Source organism: Bacillus rossius, chromosome 13, assembly GCF_032445375.1.
Source record: "Bacillus rossius redtenbacheri isolate Brsri chromosome 13, Brsri_v3, whole genome shotgun sequence".
Classification (NCBI taxonomy): Eukaryota; Metazoa; Arthropoda; class Insecta; order Phasmatodea; family Bacillidae; genus Bacillus; species Bacillus rossius.
In genome coordinates this window covers 12,941,830-12,960,684 of record NC_086340.1, presented here as the reverse complement: position 1 = coordinate 12,960,684, position 18,855 = coordinate 12,941,830, and the positions used below count along the sequence as shown (strand labels likewise).

At 36.3% G+C, this 18,855-nt stretch overlaps 1 long non-coding RNA gene across 1 annotated transcript in view; it reads left to right on the top strand.

The window, feature by feature from the left end:
* The window catches only part of LOC134538258 (uncharacterized), a 149,306-nt gene that overhangs the window by 96,306 nt on the left and 34,145 nt on the right, over positions 1–18,855 (top strand). Inside the window, exon 2 of the long non-coding RNA XR_010076113.1 lies at positions 7,253–7,340. This is a non-coding gene — a long non-coding RNA (uncharacterized LOC134538258). The remainder of the gene's footprint in view (positions 1–7,252; positions 7,341–18,855) is intronic.

Sequence of the window (18,855 nt, the reverse complement as noted above, 5' to 3'; positions counted from 1 at the left end):
TCCCCTCCCTCTCACCCCCAAGCATCCGTCGCGACGAGCGCCCGTCAAACCCCCCTCCCTTCACGCGTGTGAATCATTTACCGACCTTCGTCCCCACATGCGTAATTATCCGACGATACGAACTGGTTCAAACCTAACTCTATACAGTTAAATAAAAACACTGGAATTTAAAAAAAAAAATACATTGTTTCGAAAATGGTTGTCAAATTTGTTACGATTTTGACAGCCAAGAAACATAAAATTGAGTTTTTGTGATAGAAATGCAAACCATATCACGAAGTAGCCAGTGGCATTGCAGTTAAACCTAAAAAGTTTCAGTTCATAAATTAATTAATTATGTGAAATTAAATTCTCCTTATTTGTACAACCCAAAAACGTTAAAAATGTAACTTTGGCAGCTGATTATGCAAAAAGTATGCGCTGTATATATTTTTCATTTCGTGAAAGTCAAACAATTGCAAAAGTCTAAAAGTTGATCAGTGATTATTATAAATATAAAATCATGACCTGAAATGGGAGGCACCCCCTTAAACCACAAGTAACACAATTAGTCTAAGAGCCCGTGGCTGCCAGACCTTCGTTATTTTATAAAAGCTGAAATTTTCTCAGCGCATGCCCCTAGCACAGGTAAGAACGGTGGCTCACTATGAAATTTAGATAATGGTGGCTTTGGCAGGTAACAGGTAATTTTAGAATCTCTTGGCCTTCTGTTTTTTTTTAATTTTTATTATATTTATGTACGTACATTTCAAAGCACATTTTTGCGAGACATACAACACGTAGGTTTCTAATCTGTATTTCTACGTTTATCTCAAACACAAAATATACAGTCAGTTGTACTTTCTTGTTCAAATAAAGCATTATAATTATACATTCATTTAGTTCCCAGCAGTGTATTGTAGTGTTACTAATAAATTTTGTTTTGAAAGCTAGTTAGTTTTCGAATAATTTGTTTGTAATAAAACAATTATTTGTCTACTTTGTCAGCCCAAAAAGAAATATGTGTCGCCGATCGATAACATTCTTAAAACGTGCGCCAGATTACAATATGTGAATCATTTAAAACATTTTTTTACAAAAAAGATAGCAGCAAAGTGTTAGCAAAAAACTATGAACTAAAAAAATCCTCTCATATTTTACAATATTGTGTATTATAACATCTAGAGAGTGATAACATCCAAGAAAATTTAAATAGAAATTATCCAGATGTTAAGAACCGCTTGAAAGGATTGTTTTATTTTTTTTTTATACAATATGAAGAAATAATCATTTACTTTATACACAACACTGGCTATGATAAATTTTCAGTGCTACGGAGAATTTTTTTATCGTATGCAGTGTGCATCATGAAACACATTATTTGCTTATATAAATCGCTTAGTGAACTGGAGATATGCACTACTTTGTAAAACACTCAGTGTAGTTCACACGTAGGGTTTTGGGAGTTTGCATGATCCACAATCATTTAAATCAACTAAATAAAATTGAATTGTCTATGATTTTCCAGTTATTTCATTAGAATTTTTTTCTATTGGAAAATTAATCACCCAAAAAATTATAACATTAAAATAATTTTTATCAGTCTGTACGAAATGGTTTATCTCAAAACGCTGCTGGTATTATTGATTTGAAACATTGAAAAAAATAGGTAGTAACCCCAGGATAAGTATAGTCATTTATATTTTTGTGATATCTCACAAGGTTGTGAAGATATAATGATAATTATTATGTACAAAATTTTTATATTGTTGAGTTTAAATATTTTGGAAAATGCTAAATCAATTCCAAGCAAAAACTTGATTCATTGTGGGAATATTATTTTGTATAAAATTTATTTTTACGTTGTTTTTAAAATTGGTTCGGTTGTGTAGTAAACTTGGGAGTATAATGTAGTGTAGGCCTACATACCATGTTCTCGAGTTAGTTATTCCACTAACTTCCATTCTCTTCTTAATGCAAAACAAAATAACAAAATAATATAGTTTACAGGGAAGTTTAATGTAACTTTAACTTAAGTGTACGTATTATTAAACAAAAAAATTTATCAAACTTGTCTATCTGAACGACCTGTGTGAATTATTCCATCCACGCTAACGAAGTCGCAGGAAAGCTGTTAATAATGAAGTGTTAGCAGTCGTAACTGTCGGTGTGGAAGTGTGTGTAAAGGCGGTTGCCAAAGAGTCGGGAAGGGGGTATAAGAGAAAATGACCCATGTGGTAGCTTCCGGCAAACTCTTTGTCTCTCCCTCTCGCCTGCGCGAGTCGTCGCAATCAAGTTGGCAAAACTGGATGATGGGATGAAGGAGAGGAATGTCAATTATTCCTCGAAATTTTCAAGCCAACTAGAATGCTCTTCCTCTTGCAAATACAGTTTCCGAATACTAAGGGTGTGTCTTTTCAGCTGCAGTCCTTAATCATAGTTCTCTTTCGTCTTAAGGGGTATTAGGCCGAGCCATATTGGATATTTCCATCTTTTTTGCTATGAATATAATTTCTAACCATTTATCCCAATTTTTTGCTTGTCAAGTCATAAATAATATCTCCCAGACCTTCTATACCTTGTTACAACTACACGTTTACTAATATACTCTAAGTCTGTAAGCGCTGCGAGGGGATATCTTATTATTTCATGCGGGCGACTACAACTATCATGACTAGAGACCTACAAAATTCGCGGTTTCGATGGCCTTCAGGATAGACTGCACTTACCCCTGTACACTCGGGCAAAAAACGCAAGTTCATTGGCTGCCGACTTGTAAGTCGTCTCAGCTGGTTTGTCTGTGATTCGATCCTTCTTTGATTGAGGGTTTATAACTGGTTGAGATTCGTCCAGATGAACAGTAAGCCAATAGCAAAATTATCTAAGAGGTATATGTGTTTAAATTCTAGCCTATCACCGAATGAATCCGCGAATTTTTCAGGTCTCTAGTCATGACAATCACACCAGTTCACAAGTGTTGACTTCAGAAAGTAGCCAACGCTAAGTCCTATGCCAAGTCAAATTAAAAAATTTAGCACGGAAGTTTTATTGTAAGAGATACCAAAATATTTGAAATTGCAAGATGGTGAGGCCTAATCCGCTTTAAGTTCAGTGCAAAAATTCAGTCGAGAAATAATATCTAAATTATTTCAAATCTAACACAATCTGGTGTGTCAACAAAAAAAATATGTTTCCAAAGGTCATGTGTTTCATTTCTCACATTTTAAACACACTTTTTCATTTGGCTAAGCAAATGGAACATAAATATTCATAAAACATTTACATTTACATGAAAAAAATTCTGTATCGCTACAAAATAGTGTTCGTAGTAATACTCATTCAGATTCTTATTCGAGAAATTAAAACTTTATTTGGCTCTACTCCTCCAGTTTGCAATTTTAACTCACGCACTCTTCTTTTGATTTACCCATCCTATATATAAAAAAAATCACATCGATTCAGGAAATTATTTGTTTTATAATTAATTCGTTGATTTCAAATGTGCCAATTTTAAAATGATTAATTAACACAGCCTTTAAAGAAATGAACTAATAATTTTAAAACATTTTAATATCAATTCCAGAACTTATTTTTTAATATTCACTTTATACAAATAACCTCCAGGTATGATTTCGTCTGTATTAACACAACACGCATTTAAACAATCCTTAAAATAAAAAATTGGTTGTCTGTAAAGTCGGTTTACGGACGATAGTTTAACGTGAAACATCATAACAAAACATTGATGAAATGATTGATCCAGAAGAAAAGGAAATATCATATTCGGCCTGAGACTGAGCCGTAATAGGTTTTTGCAACCAAACCATTTAGGCAATAAAAATATTATATTATTTTAGGAAGAATTTTTTTTTAATTTTTCTATCTTTTGTATGACAAAATCTACCTCTGCATACTTTTATGAATAAAATTTAATCAATTTTATTGAATTATCACTATTTTGTATGTATTCAAAGAAGGAGTGAAATGAAATGTACAATTTAATTAATAAATTTACTTTTATTTGCATTCATTAATTCAAATATATTTATAACTTTTGAAATGTTGCGTGCGCCTAATTTATTATTACAAGTACAAAAAAAATTCGCACCTGCCGAGATTCGAACCGATAACCTTTGGATTTGAAGTCAAATTCAAATTCAAATTCAAAAGATTTTTATTCTACGTTTACACTTTACAGTTATTTGTCAATCACACGGCCACAAGACCATATTGAGAATAATTGTTTCAGATGGTATAAATTAATAATATTCCACGCACGATATTTGTTTAAATTTATTTTAACTAGCATATTCTCTGTTGGACTCGAAATATTTACACGCTCGTGGGCTCATAACTATAATACGGTGTGTGATTTAGTTGATCAAATAATAACTCATGAAAAATAATTACCAATGTCAAACTAAAGCGTGAAAAGTATCATACCAGCAATAAATATTTAGTTACACAGCTAAAACAATACTCATACAACACTGTTTAAATATACTTATTTACACTAGTAATTAAAATAATACGTACTTGTAAGAACGCCATTTCCTTGCGAATATACTTTCGTGGCGCGGTGCACAACAATAACCTCGAACCAGTACGCCGCCACGTGCCGGCCGAGTTCTCTGTACCGTCCGCTACATACCAGAGAGATGCCACGCATGCGTAAACACATCCGTAGTGGGACATCCGTAGTGGGACAATTTTTCGTGCGTGCAGCCAGCGTTCATCGATTTATTAGACGTTGTCACATCAAAAAAAAATTGGTTGTCTGTAAAGTCGGTTTACGGACGATAGTTTAACGTGACAACGTCATAACAAAACATTGATGAAATGTTTGCATACTTTTATGAATAAAAATGAATATTTTTTATTGAATTATCACTATTTTGTATGGATACAAAGAAGGAGTGAAATGAAATCTACAATTTAATTGATAAATTTACGTTTATATGCACTCATTGATTCAAATATGTTTATTACTTTAACGAAGAGATTAATTCATCTACAACTTTTATTCATGTTTGCTATTTAACTTCTTCCAATCTGTGTTATTCTGTTAAGGATAGGACGATGATAGGAAAAGTAGGAAACGAATGGGAGTGTTTCAAGGATTATGTGAAGGAAAATGGCTTACCCAACACCAAGATGCAGTTAAAAATAATATATTTGCGCCACGGACTCTGCAGCAATGCTAGGAGGTACGGGTTAGCAAAGAGCAATGAAAATGTTACATTGAAATGCATAAAAATAGAATTACGCCACGGACTTGGTCGCAATGCTAGGAGGTTCAGGTTAGCAAAGAGCAATATAAAATGAGCGTAACGGGACACAGCGAAACGGGACACAGCGAAACGGGACACAGCGAAACGGGACAATGTGCGTAACGGGACACTTTTTCGTGCGTGCAGCCGGCGTTCATAGATTTATTATATGTTGTCACGTCAAAAATGTTGAATTTATATAATATAGTTACAATTTTATTATTTCACAGCGCATTCATAACGTGTTAGGATAGACAGGTGGTCAATGCGTCACGCTGTTCGAGACTAATGTTAGCGGAGAAAACGGTGAACAGCTGTGTCTTCTTTCTCTTTCCTTCCTTTCTCTCTATCTCTCACTTCTCTGACGCCGCGGAAGTGTCTTCGCTCGCCGACTGCAGGCCGCGTCGCGCTCTTCTGCCTGCTTCCTGTTACACGTTTCCGTCGCATTCACACGAAATCACCCCAGCCAAGAGCTCAGATATTACACATCAAAAATAACGACGTGAAGACGTAATAACTAGGGCCATGCATATTTCGCGAAAAAGATTCCACGACTGGTTTAAAGTCAAAACAATGTAGCATCGTCTGTGTTTCGTGATTGGGTGAGTTTATTTCAGGTACATATCGACTGTTACAACACCAATCACAGTAGTTCAGTGAGGAAGCAACACGTCCTGAGTGGCTCGATCAAATAAGACGGCCGCCAATCACAAGGAAGAAACCGCTGATGTGGGTATACCTTGTTGCAGTCTAATAGGCGTTCGGATTTTTTCGCGACAAACACCTGCCCCTAGTAATAACCCAATGTGGCGAGTGTTGAGGATTGTGCTCAGACATACATGATTTCCCAATACTAGGCCGCAACTTGCAGTGCATCTTGTTTATTATACTTTATGACTGACACGGCGTTTGACTCAGCAGAGGCGAATCCAAGAGTAAGGAGGGGGAGGGGGGTCCGTACACGGGTAATTGATCACCTCTCTCCCAAAACTGGAAAGAAAAAAAAATGCTGTTGATGAAGATACTTCTGGAGTAAATTTTATATTAAATACTTACGAAAGACGGATGTATAACTATTAGTAACCTAGTCTGGAAATCATGTCCAGACTAAAGTAAGTTATTAGTATCTACTTATAGTATTTAGTCTCACTCTCACGATTTTATTTGTGTAAGGGCTACTCAGTTCTGGTGTCCCTTCCAGAAGTCGTTCCAGTATCCACTCCTGCGACTCGGCTCTGGGAATTTTATCGATGGCAACATTAATGGGCTGCCGAAACAATAACAATTACAAATGTCGCTTCATTCCCCCCCCCCCCCCAAAATCTGTTTTCTGGTAGAACAATATTTTATTTAATAAAGAATGCAGGCTGTCGCGGCCATTGTCTGAAGAAGCTTGGCTTCTGATTTGTACCCTGATGATATCGACTGCAGTGTCGACAGAAACGTCGCTGGTATATTCTCCCTGGACCCGGCTACAACCCAGAAGCCAAGCTACTTCAGTAATTTATTTGTAGGCGTTTTAATGTAGTCTATTAGTAAACATAACGCTGTAGGGTCTGTGTCATTCTATTTCTCAAATTTAACAGTTCTCAGAAGTAGTATCAATGATCTACACATCATTCTGTGAACAGCATTTGTAAACAAGTTCGTATGATTGTCAGCGTTCCGTAAACAAACATCGTGTGATGCTATGCAAATAACATTTTGGAAATGGCAACAACTAAATTACTTTCAAGACAACTGACCGACTAGATAAATATGTTACTCGATATCACTAAGTCTACCATGGAGAACTTATTCGATGCACCTTATGACTACAGTACCTATCAAATGTTTAAGACCACAAGCTTTTTTTAATATACAGAGTGAGCACAAAAGAAGTATACAAATTCAAAAATTCATAAAATATAAACGGTACAACATACGGGCTTCAAACCTTAAATAGTTCATAGAGAATCTCTGGAACTTATTTTTGACGTATAGACGCACTTCTTTTGTTGCAGACTGCCGCCGCCAGACAGTACTAGCGTAGAAAATGGCTCCTACACCGCAACAGAAGAGCTGGTGTGTCCTGCAGTTAGCAAAAACGGGGTGTGTAACCGCTGTGCAACGAGCGTTTCGTTTCGTTACCATAGTTTTAGATCATTTAGTTATAATTGCATGAATATTTTGAGAACAGTGCAATCTATAAGACATCTATCTACCTAGAAAGCATTATGATACGTAATTTATTTTGTGTTGTTGGGAGACAAACGATCACACCACTTTTCTTTTTTTTATGTGTAACATCTTAGCTCTCGGTATACGGCATTTGGTAGGAGTAATTTCGTGAATGTTACGGAAGTCGCATGGAACGGAAATGTGTAACCACGATGCTGGCGCCTGTGGCGAATCGCGCGAACCAAAGTTCACAAATCCAAAGGAAAAATTTATAGTATTAACTGTTTAATGAATTGTAACAAGATGGGTGGTGTTTTAATAAAAATTCATTGTCGAAAATCAGGTCCAAAGCCGGGATTTAGTATTTTTTTCAAGTATTTGTAGCTTTTGTCGGAGTCTCATCATTATATAGTTTAAAATTTCGGTCTGCTAATCAAATGATTCAATAGTTGACGTAGCTGTTCCGGCAACGTATTCTGGCGGCGGGTGTGGAAACTACGTGTGATTCGCGTCCAGAAACGTAGTTAAAAACACAATTTGCGTGCATATATATCAGGCTCTGCATTATTTTAAAGAATTCTACGTGAATTTTCGTGTCCGGGTTGCTTATTACTAGAGACCTGTAAAATTCGCGATTTCTAATCCCTAAAGGATAGACTCCATGATCCTCTACGCACTCGTGCAAATTAAATCTGCTGATTGGTTACCGACTCGGTAACACCTGTTGACTGGAATGATCGTGATTCGCTAATTCTTCTGTTAAAGATTTTTCATTGGCCCAGAGTCCTCCAGATAAACTGTGGTCCAATCACTGTAGCAAAATAATGTCAAAAGTATTTGGACTCTATCCTATCGCGAAATGAATCCGCGAATTTTACAGGTCTCTACTTATCACAGGTGTATTTGAAACGTGAGAACACATGAATTTGCTCTTCACCGAGGTTTTACACATATCTGGCGAGTACTGGTAGACTAGCTCACATTTTTTTCCTTATGAATGTGAGGTTGTTGGGAGATGGGAGCGCCAGAGAGACGATCAGGGCAACACAAATTGCGTCTCACCTGAGAGTCGAACCCAGAGCCGCAGCACCGTAGCTACAGACTGACGCCACTCGACCACCGCACTCTACTGCGTGTACGTAAATTTGTTAATTTTCTTTAAACATGTAAAAAAAATTTCCTCAGACATACTTAAGGACACCTGTATTTCGCGAATACATTTCATGTCAAGGTATTTCACAAAATACTGTAGCTTTTCTCCTGTGGTTATTGGCTGAGGTCGGTGAGAGGTGTCGTCCCGCTCTTGACGGGGCCAATGAGAATGTGGTCACCGTACTGCTGCACCCTCACAATTTGCCATGACCCTTAGAAAAAGCTACAGTGTTTTGTGAAATACCTTGACATGAAATGCAAATCGCGAAATACAGGTGTCCCTAGACATACTGAACATTAAGCACTACGCTCCAAAACCCCATCACCATATATTTTTTTCTTCACAAATTTCTATATAAAGTTGTTTTCGAGAGGCCGGATGAATTAGTTCTGTTTCCGTTTTTTTTTAAACTGTATTTTCAAAAGAGTGACCACTGAAAAATTTCCTAGTTGTTCTTTGCACGACGAGAAGACTGCGCGCCAGTTAACAGCCTTGGGGTTTAGACGATACCGCCTCACTAACACAAAGCAACACCTGACCAGGCGGGCTCCTTAAGGGGGTACCTACGTCCCGTTCCAGATCATTGTTTTATATTTACGTTTAACAGGTTTAAACTTGGAGATTTTTTGAGTGGCATAAATTCAACTAAATTATATATACCTATAGCTAGAGACCGGAAAAATTCGCGGACTCATTTCACGACAGCCTAAAATTCATATAGTTACACCTCAGTGCTGCCTCTGCTATTGGCTCACAACTCACCTGGACGACTCTGGGCCAGTGAGAAACACTCAACTGAACCTGTATCGAATCACAGGCCGCTACGTTGGGACACCTTAACAAATACAGCAGCCAATGAGAGGGTGACATTTGACAGAGTGTACGTAGAACTATAAAGTTTATCCTAGAGGTCATTGAACCCGCGAATTTTTCCGGTCCCTACCTATAGCATACGTTTTAGCAAAATTAGCTGGCAAATTTGAATTTCTAACATTTTGTGCGGTATGAATAAGGAGAACCAAATGAAATAAATAACTGAAAACGTTTGGGTTTAAAGACTATGCTGGTGGCTACAGCGAGGCATGGTTTTAATCCATTTTAGAAAAAAAATTATATAGTCTTTTACAATCATAATAATTCTGAAGATTTTAAACGGCTAGGTAAAGTTAGATATGTTTTTTTAATCATACCATATCACGTAAAAACAAATAAAATTGAATTTAAATTTTAAAAAGTCCCGATTTTATATTATATTATATTTTATTTCATTTTCTTGATCCGCACTTCACTAATATGTTAAAAATTCAACTTGACCAGCTAATTATTAGAGACCGGAAAAAATCGCGGTTTCATTTCGCGGTAGGCTAAAATTCAAATACATGTACCTCTATGCTGCTTTATCTATTGGCTGAGTGTTTTATCTGGACGACTCCGGGCCAGTGAGGAACCCTCAACCCACAGAAGCATCGAATCACAGGCAAACCAGTTGAGACGACCCACAAGTAAGCAGCCAATGAACTAGCTTTATTTGCCCGAGTAAACATAAAACTGTGTGTAGTCTATCCTGAAGGTCATCGATACCGCGAATTTTTCCAGTCCCTACTAATTATGGATAAAATATGCGGTATTTTGTTGTTGTTGATGTTGATGTTGTTGTTGATATTGTTGATGTTGTTGTTGTGGTTGTTTTGTGGAAGTTCAGGCACTCGGTAAGTCGGCAGGTTTAGCCGCGTGGAACGCTAAATATAAAACAATGGCCTGGATCAGGACGTGCAGCCTTAAAGCGCCCGGCAAGGTGAATGAAGGACAACACCCCCCCCCCTTCCCCCGTGCAAGGAACGTCCGGAAAAGTGCACCTACCCGCCAGTGGTCAGACTACTCACCCTCCTTCGGAAAAAAGAACGGAGTTCGAGCCCCGGGTGGAACCGGTCTGTGTGTGATTGTCCGCGCGTCGCCGCTGTGAGAGACGGTGTACATATATGTGCGACCTGACCTGACACCCGCTTCGATCTTGTTTCTGCCGGTATACGGTCGCGGAGAGATCGCCAGGGGCAAAACCAGGGAATAGGGGAAGGGCAAGACGTGAGCCACCTGCACCCCCTTCCCCCCCAAGCCCCCTCTCAAAAATTATGAAAACATTCTGTAGTTAGAAAATCTTTAAATAATCCTCAATAACTACAGCGTAATAAATAAATAAAAAATTCGCGGATTCATTTCGCGGTAGGCTAACATTCAAACAAGTATACCCTCGCACCGCTTCTGCGACTGGCCCACATTTTATCTGGCGAACTGGTAGCCAATGGGAAAACCCTAAACCAAGGAAGTGTCAACCTAGTTGAGACGCCTCACGAGTCAGCAGCCAATGAACAGGTGTCATTTTCCCGAGTATGTAGAGGACTGTGGAGTCTATCCTCGAGGCCAATGAACCCGCGAATTTTTCCGGTCCCTAGTCATAAATTATGTTCTTTCTTTTATTTTTATTTTTTTTAATCCCGCAATGGACCCTCCTCCTGTGAGGTTGAATTCCGAAAAATTACTCACCTTCCCCCCCTCCCCTATTTCTTTTCCCGTTTTGAAATTAATACGCTCTTGGAGGGGACAGCTGTTCGTTTCCAACCTATCGCCGCTTATTTTACAACAAGAGCTCTTCGGGAATAACGTCACGATATAAAAAAAAATGCAACATCTGCGTATTGTAATCTTTCGATGAACAAAATTGTTATCCACCCGAATTTTACTTCACGACGAAAGAGATGACCTGTTTCGATGATTTCGAAGAACCTTATTCAAAGTATCGACGATATCGCAAATCTCTGCTATGGAACTACCAACGGTTTCATTGGAGTGAGTGAACTATATTTCCAAATTATAGTGTTTTCTGTTCCTCTCCCCCCTCTCCACCTTCCCGTAATCACTCCACCAGGTTAATAACTGGAGTGGTTCTTTACTTTAGCCAATGGTTAATTCCTTCGCCAACACTGAGATATTTTTTTTTGTAAATGTAACTAAAATAGTTATGTAAAACTACATATATTTGTGAATATGTTCATTTACATGAAATATAATGTATCTCTACATATAAATGTTCGCAGTAGTGCTAGATACAGATTGTTTCCAGGGCTTTCTTTGTGTTGTTACCGTACCTAAATCAGTCAAAGTTATTAGTAAACCGTTCCCTGAATAGATTTCCAGTATTAACTCCACACATAAATAACCATAATAAAACATTCGGTTATCTTTCCCATGGTTAATAAAAAATATGATTTTATGGAACATCAATCAAAAGTAACCATTTTCGTAACACAAGAAGTTTCAGTTTTGTTTCCAAAAACGTATTTCATATATGCAAAAATAAGCATAGCAATGTGCTGTTAAAAAAATTTATCTCTTGCATGTATACAAACTATTTTTCGACAGCTGATTGCCAAAGGAATCCTTAGTAAAAGTACAATACAATTTTTCCGTTGAAACTCTAAAAAGGAACAAAAATACACGTAATTTAACTGTTTTGCAAGGACACTGATATTGGTATAATTAAAAATAATATTGTGAATTAAGTATATTTAAAAAGAAAAGTATGATTTTTTTCTTTGGACACTGTCGTTTGATTGAATATCCCCCAGACAAACTAACGCTCTGTAATGCGAAATTGTATGTGTAGAGAACCTGAAAAATTCGTATTAGTACAGATGAAGAAAAAAAATCGTAATCATTTTGCGTTAAGCTATAATCCAAACTCGTTTAACTTTGTCCTGCTTCTGGCCTTGGCTCACAGTTCGTCCGCAAATATCTGGGCCAATTACGAAATTTTCTCACCAAAAGATTAACGAGTCACAGGTTACCGAATTTAATTATTCCAGTCCCTAAGCGTTAGTTTCCATCACCAGATGGAATCCCTCTTCTTATACAAAATCAGGACGCACAGAAGAAAAAAAAACTTGTGTACTTTTACAAAAAAAATTCCTTTGGAAACCTGTTGCCAAGAAATAGTTTGAAATACTACAAGAAATGTGTAATTTTGTACAAAAAATGCCTATGGTTATTTTTGCATATATGAAATACATTTGGTTAATAGTTTTATTTTTAATTAATATTTTACTAATGCATAAACTTTTTAACCATGGAAAATATAATTGAAAATTCAATAATTTGACTTGTTTGGTTTTATTATGCATATTAATGTAGCGGTTAATACTGGAAAGATATGCAGGGAATGTTTTGCAAAATAACTTTAAATATTTGACTGGGACAACCCGAAGCACAAATGCCCGGGTAAGAATCCGAACCCAGTATTACTGCGAACTCTGTTTTGTAGTGATGCAGTTGTTTTCACGTAAATATACTTATTTACAAATATCTGTAATTTCACGTGAATATTTATGTTTAGAGACCGGAAAAATTCGCGGTTTCATTTCGCGATAGGCTAGAATCTAAATGCGTTTAACATTTTGCTGCTTCAATATTGAACCTCATTTACCTGAAGGACTTTTGAGCCAATGAATAACCGTCGACGAAAGAAGTTTCAAATCACAAGCCTTCCAGTTGACAGTTCTCACGCGTCAGTAGCAAATGAGCAGATGTGATTTTTCCGAGTACATATAGGATCGTGGAGTCTATCCTAGAGGTCATTGAAACCGCTAATTTTTCCAGTCCCTATTTATGTTATATTTATAAAAAAAATTACAGTGTGGGTATGATTTGATTAGCTTCTGCCACACCTTCTATCCTAGTTCACACGAATGAGGAGGCACGTATTTCTGAATATTCGTGATTAGCTTCAAGTTCTTAAGAGGGTTTGAAACACTCCATTATTAAACACCTGCAAAATTCACGTTTTTTATTTTATTTTTCCGGCGCCAGGCTAGAATCCAAAAACATGTGTGTAATCAGGTCGATGTCCAGTGTTCATTGGCTGTTGCCACATTTCAACTACTCTCTGGGTCGCGCGTGATTCGGCCAGAAGTGTCCCTCATTTGCTTCCAGTTCTTCAGGGGCGTGTCAAATAACCCGTGATACAATGTCCAGTTAGGACTGGATAAATTCGCGGTTCCAACGACCTCTAGGAAAGATTTCCACAATCCTCTATGCATACTCGGGCTAATTACACCTGCTCATTGCCAAATCACTCGTGAGACCTATTAACTGGGAGGCTTTTGATTCGACATTTAATTTTCGAGGATTTTTTTTTTTTTTTTTAATTGGCTCAGAGTCCTTCAGGTAACCTGTTAGCCCAATCACTGAAGCAGCATCAAGGCGAAATGAATCCGCGAATTTTCCCGATTCTCCGATGACCAGGGGTGTTCAAGTATACACACATTTGCATTCTAGACTGTCGCCGAATAATATACGCGAATTTTTTTCAGATTCCCATGTGTGTTAAATGCGCCATCAATTGGGACTGGAAAAAATTCTCGGAATCAGTGACCTCCAGAATAGATTCCACGATCATCTGCGTGTTCGGACTAACGTCACATGTTTATTGGCTGCTGTCTCGCGAGGCGTTTCAACGGGGTAGCTCGTGATTCGATAACTCTTCTAATTAGGGTCGTTAACTGGCCCGTGCTCCTCCAGATTATCAGTGAACTAATAGCAAGTCCAGATAAGCAGTGAACCAATAGCAAGTCCAGATCATTAGTGAAACCAGTATCAGTCCAGATTATCAGCGAACCAATAGCAAGTCCAGATTATTAGTTAACCAATAGCAGTCCGGATGGTCAGTTAACCGATAGCAGTCCAGATTATCAGTGAACCAATAGCAATTCCAGTTTATCAGTGAAACAATAGCAGTCCAGAATTTTAGTTAGGCCTAACAAATAGCAGTCCTGATTATCAGCGAACCAATAGCAAGTACAGATTATTAGTTAACCGATAGCAGTCCAGATTATCAGTGAACCGATAGCAAGTCCAGTTTATCAGTGAAACAATAGCAGTCCAGAATTTTAGTTAGCAAATAGCAGTCCTGATTATCAGTGTACCGATAGCAAGTCCAGATTATCAGTGAACAAATAGCAGGCCAGATTATTAGTAAACCAATAGCAAGTCCAGATTATCAGTAAACCAATAGCAGTCCAGATTATCAGCGAACCAATAGCAGAATCAGCACAGTGTGTAGTTATTTTGATTTGACCGTATTACGAAAAGTTTTTCCGGTCTCTACAGCCATCGGTGGCCGACAGAACCATGACGAAATAAAAAGGGTGAGACCGAGAGGTGGAAGCCGTTTTCTGGCAGCGACCCAGGCCGATACCCCTGCACTGCGCTTCGTGAATGAGGCCTCGACCGGTTTGAACTTCGCGTCTGCAAGAAAAGAAAAGAAGGAAATCATACATGCATACGCATCCTCACCACCTGCGCGTGAGGTTTTGTCGTCCACTGCTGGGAACTGGTCTTGAAAATATTTTTTTTTTCCATATACATCCCCCTGCACAGGCCCTAGAGTCTAGACGAAGAACTTCAAGTATGTCCACAGATGTTCTTAGAAGATCCGCAAAGAAAATCTTCTTAATGAAACTCTAACACCGACTGACTGTCAAATAACGCACAGCTTAAACTAGTGGTTCTAGAATCATAAAATTTTGTATAGTAGTTCTTTTTGTAACAAAGGTGAGAACTAAGAAAAAAAAATTGAATATTCATTCCCTAAGGGGGGTTAAATAGGGGATGGAAGTTATTCATTTTTGAAGTTAGTAACATGGAAACATGTTTAGGCTTCTGTTTATAAATAAAAGTCAGTTGTATCGGCTTTTTTGGTAATTCATCTAAAATGCGGATCAAATACTTTTCCATCGAGCACAGGGCTAGTGTAACAATAAATATGTAGGATTTTCATTAATCATACGTTCTTTGAACGATTCTTGCGATTTCCGAGTTTTGATTTAAATAATTAATTTAGACATACGCCATTGCTAGTTTGCACCCGTGGAAAGAATTAGTCAAAATAAATAATAGTTAAAAATACTAAAAAAAAAACACTTTTTTTATAGAAAATCCAACTAAAAAATAGGAAATAAATTTTAATAAATATTAATTAAGAATAATGTAAATAAAAAAAACGTATTTTATTGTAAAAAAAAGCTTGGGGTGCTTTTTAAGATATTATCAAAATGATAATCCTTCTACTCATATCTGTCAATAAAATGTTTATAACTATTGACACCATTCACCCCACGCTTTTTTACAATAAAATACATTTTTTTCTTATTTACACCATTCTAATTCATATTTATTAAAATTTATTTTCTATTTTTTAGTTGGATTTTCTATAAAAACGTGTTTTTTTAGTTTTCGTTAACTATTATTTATTTTTCATTTTTGAATCGGATTTTCTATAAAAGCGTGTTTTTTAGTTTTTTTAAACTATTATTTATTTTTCATTTTTTAGTTGATTTTCTTTATTACATCAATTTACTATTAAAGTGAGTTTGAGTAGATATTGTCTGCTTTTAAAATATGTATTCGATATAGCGTGTTGAAGAACTATAGTACACAATATTGTCAATATCCTAGTATGAAAATCAATGATTTTCAATAAAATTGGGAAGTCCTTGATGTTTATTCTAAGTCAATAACTTATCCGAGAAATGAGCAATTTGGGCGTCTGCTGCCTCCTTTGGATGAGATAGCTGGTTCTCAGGTTCCCTCTCCGAAAATTTCATCTTATTCTAAGTCGGTAACTTATCCGAGAAATAGGTGATCGGCGCGCCTGGTAGTTTCCCTTCATGGTATTGGCGCAAAAACATTAGGTACCAGTTTAAGGAAAACAAAAAATCGCTAATCCTGATAATCCTAGTAAGGATAACGGGTCTAATTGTTTAAAATACTGACTTGCCATCGGTCCTTCAGTTAATCCGACGTTTTGAAGGGGGTCAAAATCATGTTCAAAGTTTCCGTTACATACTAACATACATACGTATGAAGCCAATAAAAGCGTGTTAAAAACATCACAGAACTGACGAACACAATATGCTTCCAATTGACAAAACAGTAGCGACGTTTCGGGAACTGAGATCTGTTTCCGTCCTCAGGCACAAACAGACTTTTGTTTTCTATGTGTTTTTGTTCATTCGTCTTGCTATTGTCCGTTCTTCGGGTTTTTTTTTTCTCTATGTCATACAGTGCAAACTAGCAATGGCATATGCCGAAAAATATGTTTCATTAAGCATATTGTTCATCGGATACACTTTCATTTATAAACTGTGGAATCATGGTGGTTATAAGTTCGGGGGCAGGTGTTTGCAATCTTTTCCATGTTAATAATTGAATTAAAATAAATTAGAACGAACCCACATCCCCAATTCCTACATGCCATTTGTACAGCAAAACATTATTATTTGTTGTAATGGAGTTTAAAGTTAATACAATTCTGGTGTGTTTGTTTACAATATTCTTTGAAGATATTCAATTTTCGATGACATATTTTTACGATACTTTCTAGTCAGTTCCTTTAAATATAATGAACAAACTTCTAATGTTAGCTTTTACACAGCTACGGTTAGTTGTGCTAACCAGAGTTACTTTATCTATTAGAAGAGTCATCCGCTCGGTATACTACTAATACTTCTTTGCAGAAAACTGACAGTTTTTTCGTACAAACATAATTATAGCGTCACATCTCAACCTCCACACTAAAAATGCTTCAAAACTCATTTCATTTAAATTTATTCTCAATTTTAATATCAAGGAAAGTTATCTATACTGTTAAAAATTTTAACCTTAAATTTTTTAAGAACACTGATTACGCATTATCCAAGGATGTTCGTAAATGTATGGTTATCTTGGTAAGTTAATGGGTATTGAGTTCACTTACTTTGATCATAAACCCACAAGAATAATTTCATTATTTTAACAAAACCTTCAAAATACTATTTAAGTATACAACAAAAACACGCGTGGGTTCATATTGTTTAAAAAAAAACATATAACTCGGATTTCAGAATACGGATAGGTTTCTACGAAGATTCAGGTATGTGAAATTACGCTTCGTTTAATTCAGTTCATTTCTTCGTTGGAAGGTTCGTAAATTCGCTGTAATTTATAGCCGTGTGAAAACGCGTAACATCAAGGGCAATTTCTTGATTTCTCATACGTAGGCTCGGAATTCCCAACTACCGGCAGATGAAAAAAAATACGTTGTTGCGTGACTGCGTTAGAAGTAAACTTCACATACTGTGGTATAATAATGTATAATAATGGGAGCAAGTATGTGAGTCTAGGCATAAAACACATCATCTGTTAGTATTTGCTTCAAAACAATATCAGTTGTCAAAACTGTGAATGTTTTGAGCTGAGGCGCAGTATTTTAACCATATAATATACGACTGAGATATTCGACACAGTGTTTATACAAATTTAACTGGTTATCACATTATAGCAGGTCTATTTCATTAAAAAATATATTGTAAATTTAAAAAAATATATTTTTAAAACTAGTTGCAAAAATAGTTCTTTTAAAATTATAGAGTAGCAATTTAAAATGTACAATACATAAACTACACCCCGAACGTTTTTACCATGAAACCAAATTTTTATTTTTCAGGAAGGCAAGAAGTTTATGATTTGTTAAAGGAATTTGTTTATGAAACTTTTGACACATTACCCTTGCATTATTAGATAAGAAAAACTGGTTTCGAGATGATGCCAAATCTATTTCATGTAAAATGGACATAAAACCCTTTGCCTTTGGGGATACGGAACTAAAACTAATGGTTTTCTTAAGTTGGTGAGCACTGTAGTGTCTCAAATTACGATAAAAGGGGGTTACAGAATATATATTTCGCAAGTCTTAAAGGAATATGGTTAAGGATGTACAACTTTTCACTTGTAGCACGACAGTAAAATATTTTGGCAAGATAGTTCCTTAGAATTTACTTTCATATAATTTACAAAACGTTTATAGGGTAGATTGTGGATTGATTAATACAAAACCAATACATTTCTTATTTAATTCCTCACCTGTGGTAATTCTCTTGAATTCCTGTGACTTGAGTAAAAAGCTGCATCATCAATTTCTTTTCCCAAGAGCATGTCCTCAAAATGAAAAAAAAAAACGTATTTACATTATTTAGAAAAACCTATTCACATTATTTAGATTAGAGTCAGGAAAAATTCGCGAATTCTTTTCGTGATAGGCTAAAATTTAAATACTTATACCGTACTGCTGTATCTGCTATTGGCTCGCCGTTGATACATTATTTATATTAGAGTCAAGATAAATTCGCGAATTCTTTTCGTGATAGTCTAAAATTTAAATACTTATACCGTACTGCTGCATCTGCTATTGGCTCGCCGTTGATG